General features: G+C 38.5%; 1 pseudogene; it reads left to right on the top strand.

Moving 5' to 3' along the window:
• Positions 1-4467: 4467 nt before the first annotated feature.
• On the top strand, positions 4468-7428 carry LOC110303459 (protein LEG1 homolog; annotated as a pseudogene).
• Positions 7429-11268: the final 3840 nt, after the last annotated feature.

The following is an 11268-nucleotide window of genomic DNA, read 5'->3' as shown; positions in this document are numbered from 1 at the left end:
GTCGTGGGTAGCTGGCGGGTGTCAGGCAACCCTGTGCTCCCGCTACCCCGGCGCTGATCCAGCCGGATGAGGCCTGTGGTCCTACTCAGGCCGGTTTCTGCTTCCCTAACTAATGCAGTCTCAGGTCCCGCGCAATTGGATTGGAGCAGAAGCTGTGCTCCCCTCACCAGAAGTCTTAAGATCCTGTGGCGGGTGTTGTGGGCAGTTGGCGAGTGTCAGCAGACCCTGCGCCCCAGCTGCTCAGGTGCTTTTCTGACCGGAAGAGGCTTGTGGCCCTGTGTGGGCCGGATTTCTCTCTCCCCAACCAGAGCAGTCTCAGGTCCCGCGTGATTGGATTGGAGCAGAAGCTGTGTTCCACTCACCAGCAGTCCCAAAATCCTGCGGCGGGGGTCGTGGGTAGCTGGCGGGTGTCAGGCAACCCTGCGCTCCCGCTACCCTGGCGCTGATCTGGCCGGGTGAGGCCTGTGGCCCTACTCAGGCTGGTTTCTGCTTCCCTAACTAATGCAGTCTCAGGTCCCGCGCAATTGGATTGGAGCAGAAGCTGTGCTCCCCTCACCAGAAGTCTTAAGATCCTGTGGCGGGTGTTGTGGGCAGTTGGCGAGTGTCAGCAGACCCTGCGCCCCAGCTGCTCAGGTGCTTTTCTGACCGGAAGAGGCTTGTGGCCCTGTGTGGGCCGGATTTCTCTCTCCCCAACCAGAGCAGTCTCAGGTCCCGCGCAATTGGATTGGAGCAGAAGCTGTGTTCCACTCACCAGCAGTCCCAAAATCCTGCGGCGGGGGTCGTGGGTAGCTGGCGGGTGTCAGGCAACCCTGCGCTCCCGCTACCCCGGCGCTGATCCAGCCGGATGAGGCCTGTGGTCCTACTCCTGAGGCCTGTGGTCCTACTCCTGAATTTTTTAATAGGTGGTTATAGTCTGCAGCCTTATAGGTGGAACAACAATATGAACTAACAAGTACCCCCACCGCTTGTGTCTCTAGCATCATATGTCGGCCATCTTTGGGAAGAGAGGCCTCTTGGTATTGCAAACTTTATATGCCCCAGTACAGGGGAACTCGAGGGCCAAGAAGTGGGAGTGGGTGGGTAATGGAGTGGGGGCAGGAGGGTATGGGGGACTTTTGGGATAGCATTTGAAATGTAAATGAAGAAAATACCTAATAAAAGATATTTAAAAAATTTGCTCTTCCCTGATAGTAATGAAATAAGGATCTTCCAATGAAAACACTGGAAGCTGTATCTGAAACACAGGCAAAATCTTATGATCCTGAAGAAATACCTATTATCTCCTCAGTTAAATGCAGGGCAGAAGTCTGTATCACTGCCCTCATTTTCTGTTTTCTTCATCTCTTCACTAAAACACAGATATAAGTCCTTGTTCTCGTCCTTCAGTTCCAAGACCTTGAGAGTTTAACAGGATGAATGAAGGTGATTACTCATGAGTACCAGACTATTCCCTGGATAATTTGTTTGCTGAGACCCAGTCTACACTCTCAAGCAATAAGGATTTGGATCATCTTGCAGTACAAGAACTAAGATGGTGTTTAAATATAGCAATTTGAGTTAAGACTGTCCCAATTACATATACCTCTTGTCTTAGCATCTTTTACTTGAACGTAAAATCCATGTAAGTACCCTAATGTTGGAGCTGTGGCTGTCATTTCTCTATTTGCTTCCCCAACATGACCACATTAAGGAATATGACTCAATTATACTATCAACTATATTTGTAATTAAGATGATTGCTAGAGTAATAAAAGTTAAAAACAACTGTGAGGGGCCAAGAGTGGCTATTGAACAATATAGAATGATACAGCACTGTTTAGACTATCTGCTTCACCTTGTAAAATTTATATTCCATCTATTACAGTTCAAGGATGCTCTCACAACATATTACCTAATATTTTGAAATTCTAATATGAACACCTGTATTTGTTATGAACTTGATTCTATCTTTTAATTTTATATTAGGTCAGTACACCTGTGGTTCACACTACATATTTGTTTGAATTATTGATACTGTAGATCTGGACTTAGAATTAGAGGCAGAAATCTATTGACATTATCTCTAAATCAAATCAAAAGAAAACAAAACAAAAAATTTGCCTATGTCCTTTATGCTTAGCAATAAATATAAGTATCACCTTGGAAAACAGTTATGAAGAATTGGAGGGAATCACATTTATGTTTTTATTTAACCCTATGAATATTTGGTGTTATTCTTCGGTTTAATTGGGCAATCACATTTGTATACAAAATATGGGGAAAATACCCAACATATCTTTGTGTAGAGGTGAACAAGTGTGACAAAAAGAGACATAGGAAATGTGAAGGAATAACTTCAAACTTTCCTTCTGCATATCATTAGCCATCAGTCATCTGCAGATCTAAATTATTTGATGCTTTTAGAGGAGAATATGTTCAATCTTTATTATTATTATTAATTCATCATTATTATTAATTCATTATAGTCATTACCATAGTCATCATAATTACTATTAAAAGAAACAATGCCTCTAGACTATGGAATTGACAAATACTTCTAGATAAGGTCCCAGCAGTATGGGATCCAAACGCAAAAATAGATTAATGAAATTTCATAAAATTAAGACAGTTTTGAAGAGCAATGGAAGAAAACTTGAAAAGAGGCAAATTAGAGAATAGAACATATTGGTGTATCATTCATTCCGAAAGGGTTGATATCTGGATTATATTAGAACTCCAAAAATCAATAGTAAAACAATACCATATGTGAAAATAGGTCTTGCAGATGTGAGCTGGCTAAAGGCAAAAGTGTTGAACATCATTAATAATGAAGATATTCATAATGAAAACAAAATTAAGATATTACTATTCTTAGTAAGAATAGGTTTTACAAGAAATACAGAAGTTTCTCAGAAAATTAAGAATAGAACTCCCATATGGTTCAACAATCCACTAGTGTGTACATAAAAAGTGACAGTCTGTCAGAGACCTTTCTCTCTGTATGTTTATGGTGACACTATTATTAACACCTGAGAAGTGAAAACACCCTAAATGTCCATTAATTGGTGAATGGATAAAGACCATGAAGTAATCATACACAATGGAATGCTAGTAGGTAGAGAGAAAAAAAAAAAAGAAACCTTGTAACTTGTCACAAGTTGATTTGGGTAATGCTTAATGAGTTCCAGGACAGCCAATCTACACAGAGAAACCCTGTCTCAAAAAAACAAAACAACAACAACAAAAAAAGAATCACATATCAGATGACCGAGCAAGTCAAATAGGATAGGTAGAAAGTCACAGTTAGCTAATAATAAAAGACCTCTCGTCCTTGCTTAACTTTACAGTCTAGTCTACTGATAATGTCCAGTCCGTATAAGAGCAGGATACGGACATTTACATTTGCTCAACTGCATTATTACATTGCTGTTCTTCCTCTTCTCCTGTCCTGAGGTGCTGGGAATCACACAGCAGGCTTCAAGCACACTAGGTGAGTGGGTATAGCACCAGATAACTGTGTTACTCCGTTACCCTTAACTTGTTACAGATAAAAATATAATAAAATTACATGTATTTCTAATCAAGAAATTCATGAATTATTCATGGTTCTAGAGTTGTATGGCCTTAAGTATTATCTTTGCATTCTGTAATCCTTAAAACTAGTGTTGTGGGTTTAAATATCAATAATGAATTTTGGCCATTGTGTGTATTACAAATGTCACAATATGGAAGAAAATAAAAAGACCTATGTACTTTATTTAAGGACATATCCAAGAAGTTTTAGATGTCATGTCTTTTTAAGTTCTAAGTGTTGAAACTTATTTACATAGTATTATTTTTTTATATTTATTATTATTACTATAAAATTAATTTGTCAAGGGAAAGTATAAATCCAGAAACTTAGGTTATTAGATAACATTCTGAGAAAAATGAATAAATGTTGAGAATTAACTAGCTGACTAAATTTTTAAAAATATGGCTTTATTAAATTGGGATAATTTCATATACTTAAATTATTTTATTTGAAACAGAAAGGTGTACCATAACTGTGTCACATTTATTTTTTTAGTATACCTCTTGACATTACTATAAATATCAGTATTTTCACATTGAATTATTCAATATTTTTCATGAATTATGAAAAGACATTTTTATGAAGGGGAAGCTTCTTAATCTAATGCCATAGATAATGTAATTTATAATTATAATGTACACTGTAAAAGTTCTAGAACAATTTCTTCATTAACAAATGGCAGTATCCAATATCTGAAAAGATTTACCTTGTATTCAGTATCTGATACACTGTACTGTTGATAGAAAGGTGACAGAACTTCATTATCTTTAATACTAATCGCCAAGATACACATTTCTTCTTCACTGGCATTCTGTCTAGAAAATAGAACAACTCACTTATAAAGAGAAAGGAAATCCAGGCTTCTTCCTTCTCCAATAAAGCCTAGACACACTCCTGGCTTCCAGTTTTGCACCATGGCAGTCCTGGCTTCCTGGGTCTGGGAACTGGCTAGCTGCTTCTCTACAGCTGTAGCAGAGATTTCTAATATCTTAGCTCCATATCCTACTTTATGGGAAGACAGCCCTGAGCAGTTGAGTGTCTAAAGGATGGAGGGTGGGAAGTACATAGTTAATCCGTGGGTAGTCAATGATAGAATGGGGGATGTACAGAATCTTACTGAAATAGCCATATATTTTGTAACAAATGGTCCAGAAAATAGCCAAAATCTTCTGTGGGGATTGCCTCTGCAGTTTGGATGGTGGTATCAAACAGGCAATAAAGGCACTTATTCTCCTGTATACCAATCCTGATGTATTAGCAAAACAGGATTCTTCTTATCTTATACTATTGTCTAGTTTTCTGTCAACTTGACCCAGGCTGATATCATCTGAGAGGAGAAAACTTCAGATGAGAAAATGCCATCATATGATCAAACAGTATGCATGTCTACAGGTCTCTTACTTAATCAGTGATTGATATGAACACATTTAGCTCATGGTGGATGTGCCATCCCTGGGCTCATGGTCCTGGACTCTGTACGAAATCAGGCTGAACCAGCAATGAAGGAGAAGCTAAGCACTCTTCTAAGGTCTCTGTGTCAGTTCCTGCCTCGAGGTTCTAATCTGATTTGAGGTCCTGCCTTGGCTTTCTTCAATGAACTATGATCAGTGTAAGTAAGCTAAACCTTTCCTTTCCTTTCCAAGTTGATTTTGATCATGGTGTTTCATCACCCCATAGTAACTGTAAGATGCCCACACATGTCCCTTTGAAAACTGATTGTTTTTGTTTACTTTTTAATCTCCTCACAATATTTCTTTATTCTATTTGTATTTGTCAGTATCCACAAATTTTTCCCCTGTGGTTTTATTGTTACTATCAAACACTTCAATAATACATAGACATAAAAACTAGCCATAAAGACACATTCTTTCTCTAATTTGAGTATTTTCAAAATAGTTACTACACCACTGCTAACTACACATTCCTTCCTGTCCCTATGAACAGACATTCATTAGAAATAGGAAGTTATTATATTTACCTTGATTACAGTCTTAATTAAAATTGCCTGATCATAAGCATAAAATTACAAATAGGTTACATGTACCAACTTTATAGGATTGTTAAAAAAAAAAAAAAGGTCAAGAATCAAATGTTTGGTGTCACTGAAGAAAAGAAAGTAATTTGATTGAGAGATGAGAAATAAAATATTTAAAAAGGTGGTAAGTAAAATATAATTTGAAAATTTTTTCCTATGAATTAAATCCATGTATTTAGCTGTTTTAGATGTGCATGATAAATATACCTGTGCCTTCTCTGTCCTCTAGGTAAATTAGCTGATCCCACTAGACAGACTATGGCAATGAACTGAAGAGAGTCTGTTTGTCTCTGTGGACACTTGGTGGGCTGGTAGGTTCTCTTCAATAACAAAATTTGACCTTTACTTCAAAGAATATATTTAACCTGAATTTTAGAGTAAGAGACAAAATCAAAACAGCACTGTTCCTTTTTCTCGACTTCATCTTATACCAGTGACCTCGATGGCATGTGGCAGAACTGACCAGTTAAATGGAATACAATACTGTTTAAGGATGTAGTCAGACTTTTGACAGAGAAATTGAATCAAGGAACTACAAAGGTCATAGGCTCTAGGTAGCCACACTTTTGGGGATATGGCAGGTTCAAGAGGAGCACATAATGTTTGCAAAGTAAGACTAAGAATGTTTTTCATTTTTGCTCAAAATAAAGATGCTAAATTCTGAAACTCACAAAGCTGCCAGACTAATACTTTGTTCGGGTAATTTCTGATGAAGGCTTTAATTATGTATGCAATACTGGAAATAGTTTGAATAAATATAATTCTTTCATGTGTTTTGTTTGAAATGAATTACATAGAACTGTATCTGAATAATTCACTAATGATTATAAATGACACTGTTAAATTTTACCTTTTTTGAGTAACTGAAATGTTATGAACCACAGGCTATTTTTCCTCACACTAACTTGAGTCATTCTTTTCAAAACTGATAAACAGACTTGTCAACAGCTCTTGACAATTTAGTCGGATTGGCTTGGTATTTTGGAGTGTTAAGAGTCAGTATAAACCTATTAACTAACTAACATAAAATGCTTAAAACTGCAGGACTTGCTCCTCTATCATTTCAAGCCCTGTGACTCCTATTAGATTGCCAGTCAAAAGTTCTGGCTTTAGAGAAATAGGATAAAACTATTTAGAAATATTCTGTATAAAAATTAGACTAAATTGTAAAGTATAAAATATTCATTTCCAAATCTATAGTTATGTTTATATTTGATGAAATCTACCTATGCTTTATATTTTATAGTTATGCCATTATAATTTCATTGAGAATTTATGTACTATTATGAAAACAATTGGATAGATTTTGTTTCTTTCCTTTTTTATTTAGTGAGTTGAAATAAAATTGTTATCCAATCCATTAAAATTACCTTTTTAAAAATATGATAATACAACACTTCAGTATGTATATATGTACCCATGATTATAGGACTATTAAACTATAAGTTGATTTTCTACAAAAATTTTAGTTGATAATCTTTATCAGCATTCGGGATCTGTGAATATCCCTTAATGACTTAATGATTCCTAAAACCATGTTCTGTGTTTTGTTACTGGTTCTGAGTCTAACCAGCCTCTTGTTTTTAGAGATGTAAATTATTATCTGAGTGTGATACCTTTCCTTGCTGCTGTTGATTCTGGAATAACAGGCATATCACCAAACCAAATCAAGATCCTGCCACCACCCAAGGATCAGATGAGGTTTTGTTATAATGTTTCTGGCTGTCAATCTGCCCTCCCTGAAACAATGGAGAGACTTATTTCAGATTTGTCATTTAGGTTTTATATCACAGTCCTCACACATGCTAAGAGAATGCTCATTGTGAAAGTTTTTAGCTAAAGACTATTTTTTATTTCTTGTATACTTTTCTTAATATTAAATTGCAAATTATACATAGATATTTTCTCATAACTGATGTAGAAATACAGTGCTTGCCAGAGAAACCCACCATTCTCATTCAGTACTAACACAAAATTCATCTGTTATCAATACAAGAGAAAAAAATAGAACAAATGACAAACATGGAGACTCTTTTAGTAGAGAGTGAATAGGGATGTGACATTGAGACTTTAGGCCATTTGTGACATATTACAAGAATTGGGATCATAATCTTGTTTTAGATAAGTCTGTCATTGAAAGTGAATTAATAACCACTCATCTGTACCTGTGGTTAGAACTAAACCATGATATGTTGTTCTGAGCAAATCGTTTGATGGCCAACATTAAATACATTGGTCAAACATAGAAGAATCTAAAAGTTAGTGATTTACTGATTTTTAGATGGTTAATTCATTGCTTTTGATATACTTTAATTTTCAACATGTTCTGATTGCTTTGAACATTTTGTGAAAAATGCATTAGTGTTGACAGCAAAAAATGAAAATAGCCCTCTCAAGTATAAAGCAGGGACACCCCATAGATACTTGAGGTTCATTTCAACTTGATAATATGCTTTACTGAAAAGTATTATTATTTTATTTTCTGTTATCACTAGGAATGGCATGGAGTGCTGAGGGCCAACCCCAGGGCGAGGCTCTTCTTTCTTGTAGATTCTTCTTGAGGTAACAGAGAGGGAATAGCCTCTGTGAGCGGTAAGACTTTGTCTTAGGAGATATTTAGGGTTGTTATATAATAAAATGTTTACTTATTTAAGTCTAAGTTACCATGCTATTGTAACTGACCTGCCTTCTGTGTTCCTCTGTGTGTCCAGATCATCTATTATCTTTCAGATACATACACATAGAGAGGCAAAGGGAACATATTAGTCGCTGTAGCTCCTAAGGAAGGCAACAATTGAGCTGGTAGAGGTTTGCAGAAGCAGAGCTGGTTTCCATCTGAGGGGGACTCAGGGTGAGGAGGAGGAGGGGCAGTCCATTACTTGAGTGGGACATTTGAAGCAGTGGGTACCTTGCTGACCTGAAATCATGAACAGTCAAGAGTTCAGAGTCTGCCTGTAAATCCCATAGTGTATGTGGTATCAGTGGTCTCTCAATGTTCTACCATGAGTTTTGCTTCGTCATATAAGATTCTAATGTGGTATTTTGTTTTGTTTATTTAACCATTTGGTGGTTTGATGTTTTCAATAATTTTTATACTAATATTTCCGATATGGTTTTGAGATGCCCATTTGTCCACCTGTTCTTGACTTAAATTGGTAAGTCTGTACATGGTGGGTATTTTTTTTTTATTTTTACTCTTTTTTTTTTTTCTAACAGTCCAATCATTATCCCGCTCCCGTTCTGTCCTCTGATAGTTCTTCATCCCATTCCTCTACCCCTGTCTTCAAGAGGATGTCCCCATACTCCTCCATATACATTTCAGACCCCTTCAGGCTTCCCCACTTCCTGGGGCCTCAAGTCTCTAGGGTTAGGTGCATCTTCTCTCACTCAGGCTATATTAGGAAGTCCTCTGCTGTATATGTGTAGGGGGCCTAGGACATACTATTCTATGCTGCCTGGATGATGGCTCAGTGTCTGAGAGATGCTGGGGATCCAGGTTAGTTCAGACTTCCTTTGGGGTTGCCCTCCCCCTCAACTTCTTCCAGCCTTTCTCTAATTCAATCACATGGTCCATAACTTCAGTCTTTTGGTTGAATGTAAGTATCTGCATCTGTATCAGTCAGTTGCTTGTTGGGACTTTTGGAGAACAGCCATGCTAGGTTCTTGTCTGTAAACACAACATAGCATCAGTGATAGTGTTAGACCTTGGACCCTCCCCTTGAGATGGGTCCCAATTTGGGCCAATGATTGGATGACCTTTCCCTCAGTCTCTTCTCCATTTTTGTCCTTTCAGTTCTTTTAGACTGGAACAATTCTGAATCAGAGTTTTTGACTGTAGGATGGCAACCCCATCGCTCTACTTGATGCCCTGTCTTTCTACTGGATATGGACTATACAAGTTCCCTCTCCCCTAGGGCATTTCATTTAAGGTACCTCCCATAGAGTCCTGAGATTCTTTCATTTCCCAGGTCTCTGGTACTTTCTAGAGGGTTGCCCTACCTCCCACCTCTTACCTTCCAATGTTGCATATTTCCATTCTTTCTGTTTGCTCTTGAGGCGTCACTCCTCTTCTGCCCCCAATACCTGATGATGGTCCACCTTTCCCTTCCCCCTTCCCTCTATTACCCAGGTCCCTCCCTCCCTCTGTTTTATGTATAGCAGTTACTATCATCCTGACCACCCTCATTGGTGCTTCTTGGAGCTGATTGATTGCTTCGCAGACAGGATGCAGATTTATTCTGCCTCAAATTTGTACTCAAAATTAAATGGACTTTTTCTTTGGGAGATGAAATTGCCCAAAGCATGGCACAGCCTGACAGGCTTCTCTTCTATAAAGTGCAGTAACTTACAACAGTGCAGTGAATGGCCTGCCTTCATATACCACACCCCTATCAACACTGCTGCTCACTACTTGTGCACACACTGCTTTCTGTCCTCTATCCCTCCCTCCATCTTTCTTCTCCTTTAGAGTTCTCTGTTTCTGTTCTATGGTACTCTTTTTGAACCAACTAATGGCCTCATGCATCCATGGCAAACCCTACTGGGGAACTATAATCCACCCCTTTCTCTCTTTTTATTTTTTCTTAAGATAATGTCTCACTACAGGAACACAGTCTGCCTGTTCTTGATGTCAAACTGTACATACCACAGTGTAGACTTAAAGAGTTTATCCTTCTGTAATGCATGTGATATCATGCTTTCACTTTAGCTCCTGGAGTCGCCAAGATGACAGTCATCTGCCACCAAGCCTCCTATTGCCATGGGTTTCTTCAAACAGATATATAGATCTTTGTTTTTTATTTATGGTTTCAAGTATCAGCCTATGAAACCTCTCCATAGGAAGCCATGGTTTGGTTTCCATGATCCTCATGCTATGTATAACCAGTGTGCTCTGAATAGAGTTGTGCACTGCAGCTCACTATACTGATAAGTGAGGCTTACATTTTGTGGTTGAAATCACTGCTTACACTCTTGCTGGCTTCCTAAAATTACCTCATTAATTTTACCATGTTTGAAAAGAAACTAGAAAACAGAATTTGCAGAGAAAATGTGTTTCTGTTCACTTTTTATAAACAGGGGCTTAAAGTATCCTAGTTTCTTTCACATTTCCTGTAGCTGTCCTGCAGCTTTGTAAGAAGAATGAAGGACAGCCAGGGAATACACATGAGTCAGCTCAACTCAGAGACAGATACACTTTCAGAATTGGCAAGAAATCTCTTCCTGCCATGTGAATATGTCTGATCAGGTCAGGGCTTTATTTACAGCCTGTCTTCCCTCAGTGTTGTATGCCGGCCCACGGCCTACATGAACAGGGTACACCTGGGAGGCAGGCTGGGGCTGAAAGAGACTTAGACTTTGATAGAAGATAATGAAGCCAAGACAAAGGTTCTGATCAAGGCCCGCGATTTTATGCAGAAACTGTGCTTATAAAGGGGGAAGACCCATCCCCCACCCACCCACCCCCACCCCCTAGTCCATTATTGGTGTCTGGAGCCAGCCTACAGGTGACATGCAGGATAGGATATGCCTCTGGAATATCTCAGGGCCTCTCAGCAGGTAGCAGTGTCTTGGAGGAGAGCAGCAGCAGGTGAAAGTACAATAGAGTCATCTAGGTCAGAAGGCTCCACCCCAGGTAATCTCCTTCTTAGTGGCAGCAAGGTCAAAGTCTGGATCAGCCTGC

This window comes from Mus caroli, unplaced genomic scaffold, assembly GCF_978045245.1.
Source record: "Mus caroli unplaced genomic scaffold, Mus_caroli_1 scaffold_9, whole genome shotgun sequence".
In the NCBI taxonomy this organism is placed as follows: domain Eukaryota; kingdom Metazoa; phylum Chordata; class Mammalia; order Rodentia; family Muridae; genus Mus; species Mus caroli.
The sequence above is the reverse complement of the archived record's forward strand: the minus strand, read 5'-3'. Positions and strand labels throughout refer to the sequence as shown.